The sequence below is a fragment of the Gobio gobio genome (genome assembly GCF_949357685.1).
Source record: "Gobio gobio genome assembly, chromosome: 13".
Taxonomy (NCBI): Eukaryota; Metazoa; Chordata; class Actinopteri; order Cypriniformes; family Gobionidae; genus Gobio; species Gobio gobio.
In genome coordinates this window covers 3,255,373-3,261,372 of record NC_137106.1, presented here as the reverse complement: position 1 = coordinate 3,261,372, position 6,000 = coordinate 3,255,373, and positions in this window count along the sequence as shown.

Here is a 6,000-nt window from a genome sequence, read left to right as displayed (position 1 = left end):
CTCATTCCTTGTTTAATTTTACCGTGACTGTTTTTATTAATACCAGTCTCATGTAATTGTTTTCCTGCCTGTAAGACGTATTATGAATCGACACGCCGGTGCGGAAACTGCGAAGTTTAGCTCGGAGTCGATCAAGAAGAAAAAGGGTAAGATTTATTATATTAGATCCGTTTTTTGTCAATGTGAGTATTTTTCAGGTTGCTTATTGTCTTTATGGATTGTATTACAGTTGCTGGAAGCGAGAGTGTGCTGGCTGGGGATGAGGTGGACATTTGGAAGTCCGCGACCATTGAACTCATGTTTGACGAGGAAGACGACATTGTTGACGGGGTGTCTGGGTGGATTGTGCGGCCACCGCCCTCTCGCAGCCTGGAGCTCGCCGAACTTTACATTACATTACGAGACATTACTGCTGCACTGTACATAGTTGTGTGTTTAACAATAAAGCTCTTTCTTTGAATAAACAACTGTGTTTTATAAATGAAGCCCTTTCTTTGAATGAACAGCTGTGTGTTTATAAATGAAGCTCTTTCTTTGAATAAACAACTGTGTTTTATAAATGAAGCCCTTTCTTTGAATGAACAGCTGTGTGTTTATAAATGAAGCTCTTTCTTTGAATAAACGGCACGGTCCGTATAATTTTCCCATATATTCCTTGATGGTATGAATACTTCATAGCACAATAACATTAATATAAAACAAATTATTACAACATAAATTATATTCATTATTATTATTATTATTATTATTATTATTATTATTATTATTATTATTGGGGTTTACATTTATAATGAGCCAGGGGGACCAATAATGATTTGCAGTGATCTGCCAACCAATCACGAGGGATTTTTCTTGTTTAAAAGTAGTTGCCTCAGCCAATACTGAGTGAGTAAATTCAAGTCAGGCCGTTGACTCTCTGGTTTCGCTGCTATTCATATCTGAATACATGTCTCTCAGCGGGGGGCTCTCCACCTACGTCATGGTTCGTTTATGACAATTTGTGGCACAGACGAACGCGACGTTCGCTGCCTCTAAATTGTCGAAAACTGCCGAAAATTAGGGAGATTTCCGGGAGTCTACAGGCGTTTACGGGGTCGAAAATCCCACTTTTCATGCAGTGTTTGGCACCGGTATTGTAAAAAACCCAAGCCGTACCCAACCCTATACATAAGTCATTTTAACCCTGTAAGACCCACTGTTGTAATATTACAACATCAAGTTTAGGTCTACTAAAATAAACCTGTAGATATTTTTCTTCTCTCTAAGACCACATTTACACAACGAATAGGTCCTATGGTTCAGTCTTGCAATGCTATTGGATGGAACATTTTGTGAATAGGCCTGTTTACCTGCCCATGAACTCACACAACCTGCGGGCTTGACTTGAAGCAGATCATGAAGTTTTACTGGACTGGTTAAATCAACATTCAAGTAAGTAAAATTCCCCCAAATATTTCTTTATGTGATTAGTACTATGTCTAGATCATGCAGATATTAAGGTACTGTTGAATACTTTAATCATATTAGATTTTGAGCTTGTAATGTCAATGTTGTAATTTTACAACACTGGGTGAAAGGGGTAGCAAAATATACCCGTGCACCTTGCATATTACATGGATGAAATGTACTTCTCACCTGTTCCGTGTTGAGTAAATACTAAAAGAAACACTGTTTTTGATCATTTACAAGTTTTAAAATGTCATCTTTGTTACAATTTTGTATTTTTAATTATTATTAAATAAGTTCAATTTGAATTAAGGAATACATTATTTCTTTGAGAATTTGAAAGTATTCGTTTAGCAGTATTTTAAACTATCTGTCTCTTATATCTGTCTCTTATCATTTATAAAACACACTTAACTGGTTTTCTTTTATGGGCTTTGTTTGCCCAAATATCTGCTTCCTGCATGAGGGACAGCCTGGTGATAATGTTCTGGAAAGTGGGGGGTAATAGTGCTATTAGCATGATAGTAGAGATCACAATAAGCTAGCCAGACGGTATTGTGTGATTTTGTGGAATGTGTGAATTCTTTAAATTTGTAAGTATCATTGGGATATGGAAAATAACCCGTTTTTTTTTTTCCATTTCAGAATGTCACTAGCCAGGAAAAACTGTATTATCTACAAAGTGTATGATGTCATTGATGGCATCCAAAATGGGAAGTGATTTTGAAATGGATTCTGATAAGTTAAGAAGATTAATGTGGAGATGCCTGTGAACTGGAAAAGTAAAATAAACAACCAATTGACCACCCGTCTGATGATTATGTGGACATCATGCCAACAAAATCAAGTCCCTCAAGAACACAGACCATGCCCTGTGACAGGTAGTGCTGGATGATAAATTATTTTATCAGTCCCAACACTGATTTTTCAGGTCAGGATATCATGTTTTGTAAATACAATCTAAACATATATTTTTTAAATAAATTATTTTTCATAAATTATAAATCATATGACATGTCCAATTATTAATATTGTGTGATTATTAGTGTATACTAGGGATGCAACAATACAGTTAGTCCACGGTTCAATACATACCTCGGTTTTTAACCACGGTTTTCGGTTCGGTTCGGTTCTGATGGCTTGTCACATCAGTTTTTTGCTATTCTATTTTTAAGCAACAGGAACAGCAAGAGGTTAAGGAGAAAAAAGACAATTTTTTTATTGCAATACTCTTTCTTTATTTTACTTAAAAGAATTGAAAAACCTTACTTAAACTTAAAATTTTACTTAAAAAAATAAAAACCTTGTACACATTCCTAGTTGATTGCATAATATAAAATAAATAAATACTGTATAAAGATTTACACTGGGAGCTCAGAGCAGTACAGCAGCATTTAAGTATGACATTGAATGAATAAATGTAAAAATAAAAAACTACATAGACTTCACTATAAAATATACATTGATTCTTAGCTACTGTATTAGTTTTTCAGTCAAGAGCAGTGAGTGATATTCTTTTTGTCTTTTGTTATTAACATTAAAGAAATAGTTCACTCAAAAATGAAAATTCTGTCATTGAGAAATTAAAACAGGTTTGGAACAATATTAGAGTGAGTAAATAATGACAATTTTAGAGGTGAACTTTCCCTTTAAGGACAGCGTGTTCACTATAGGCTGCACTGCTGTCAATTTAAGACCTGCGTGCATCTAATATACAGACGCGCCAATTTTACTTTCACTTTAGACATAACCGACTGTGTTTATGTTAACCTTGTGTGTATTTGACAGTATTAGCGCAGGAAGACCACTTAGTCCAGTAATCGCGTGTTTGACAGGCGTATAGTGTGAAACTACTTTGAATCCGTTGATCTCGGAAAAGCGCATGTTTAACCGGCAAGGCTGTAAAACGCATGCAAATAATGAACTTTCATGATTGTGAATAACTATAGTGTTCCGTGAGTATAACTCTACCACTAAAGTGTGATGTGAATGTATGTCGCGTTGTTCAGTATTGGAATTGAGGCAAATGATAGAATTTGCAGCAAAATAATTTAGTAAATGCAAAACCGAAAAAAACACAATTCACAAGCGTGTATTGAAAAGTGAATGCCGTACCGAACGGTTCAATATTTTATTGAGAATTGTGGCATCCCTAGTGTATACATATGCTACTAATATAATCATTACACCCTGCAAATGAACCCTTAGATATTCTCTACATTTATTCAGATAGAGAGTGAAATCACTGAAATTCTGCTATCCAACAGACCCAACGTTGCAATATTACAACATTCCCCTAAAAACTTACTAAAATGTCGAAAATGTAAAAAAACATTTATTTCTGCATTAGAGGCCTTCTACAACAACTTCTACAACAACAATTTTTTTACAGGTTATTTTCTATATTTGGGTCTTTCACAGTGTTATTAAAAGCACATTAAGCCGTGAAAAAGACCCTGTTTCCGTTTTTTGATAATACGTTTATTTGTTCTTATTGTATTGCTGACAGTTTACTTGTCTCATTTAATTATTTAGAGGACCTTTTTCTTACATTAGTTAACCTTGTTTTAGTTTTTGCTGAAGTATCGATAATTGTTCAATTTCACTGATATATAAAATGACTCATATTGTGAAATAAGATCATATCGCCCACCAATAATTATGTTAAATAATCGTGAATATGATTTTTGCCATAATCGAGCAGCCTTACCTCCAACCCCGGAAAGCGATTTCAATCGAGGGTCCAAAACAAAACACGATTTCAGTCGAGGGGGAAGAACACAATGTTGTCCCACAGCAATGAACCGCACTGGGGCCTACAGTAATAGCTACGGCCCTGCTGGATTTTCTTTTCTTTTGACGTGACGCTCACATCCAGTGTAGGCAAATGTCAGCCGTTAACTTTTTACCTTTCTGTAACATTAGGCATTAGTTTCATTCTGTAACATTAGGCAGTAGTGTTGTCAAAAGTACTTTGACTTCTGTACCATGTCGGTACTGAAATTTAAAAAAATGTGACGCTTTGAGCACTGTTGAGCAGAATCGTAAACACCTCTGATTGGCCATTGTATTCACACGCTCATCAAAAATGTCTGTGATTGGCTGCAATGATCAGCGCTTCAAAAACATGTTGTAAATATTAAGGGTGCTCTGATCAGGATTTTTGGAGCCGATCGCAATCAGGAATTTTTTACAGACATTCATTCAAGCCCATAATTTATTTTTTGAATTCCCCTTAGGTGACTCTTGTTTTTTATTTTAGGTGACATTTTAGACATTTTTCAAAAAATATGTAATTATTTCACCTAATGAGATCATCCTAAGTTTGATCATGCAGTGCATTTTTGTTTTTACAATGGGTAATAGTTGCACAATATCTTACGCACAGGACAAGCCTGATTTCAAACTCTGAAATGAATTCACAAAAAAGAAAAGTGAACAGTCAGTAATAAAATAAGAACAAAAACAATTAACATGCAGTAACACAAAAAATAGAATAAATATACAAATAAAATAAACAGAGCTATACGTTTTTTCAGGTAGGTCTGACAATACAAATTTAAAACAAATTTAATAAGGAATCAAATGTAAAATAATATTGGATGGTCTTCCCTGAATAAATTAAATACAGATTAATGCTTACAATTAAGGTTACAAAATTTAGTGATTCAAGAGCACTGAGTGTCATTAATGTTAATCAAACAACAAAAGACAAAGCTGTGACTGTCACTCTAAGATCTGCATGGATCTCTGTTCTCAACTGTACAGGTACTGGTCATATAATTAGAATTTCATCAAAAAGTTGATTTATTTTACTTATTCCATTCAAAAAGTGAATCCTTTTACTCACCTAATGAGATCATCATTAGTGAAACTTATTATATTATATAATTACTATTTTATATTCATTCATTACACACAGACTGATATATGTCAAATGTTTATTTTGTATTTTTTTATTTTGATGATTATAACTGACAACTAAGGGAAATCCCAAATTCAGTATCTCAGAAAATTAGAATATTGTGAAAAGGTTCAATATTGAAGACACCTGGTGCCACACTCTAATCGGCTAATCAACTCAAAACACCTGCAAAGGCCTAATGGGCCTTAAAAGCTTAAATGGTCTCTCAGTCTAGTTCTGTAGGCTACACAATCATGGGGAAGACTGCTGACTTGACAGATGTCCAAAAGAAGACCATTGACACCTTGCACAAGGAGGGCAAGACACAAAAGGTCATTGCAAACGGACTGATCGACTCCATGCCACGCCGCATTGCTGCAGTAATTCAGGCAAAAGGAGCCCCAACTAAGTATTGAGTGCTGTACATGCTCATACTTTTCATGTTCATACTTTTCAATTGGCCAAGATTTCTGAAAATCCTTTCTTTGTATTGGTCTTAAGTAATATTCTAATTTCTGAGATACTGAATTTGGGAATTTCCTTAGTTGTCAGTTATAATCATCAAAATTAAAAGAAACAAACATTTGAAATATATCAGTCTGTGTGTAATGAATGAATATAATATACAAGTTTCACTTTTTGAATGGAAT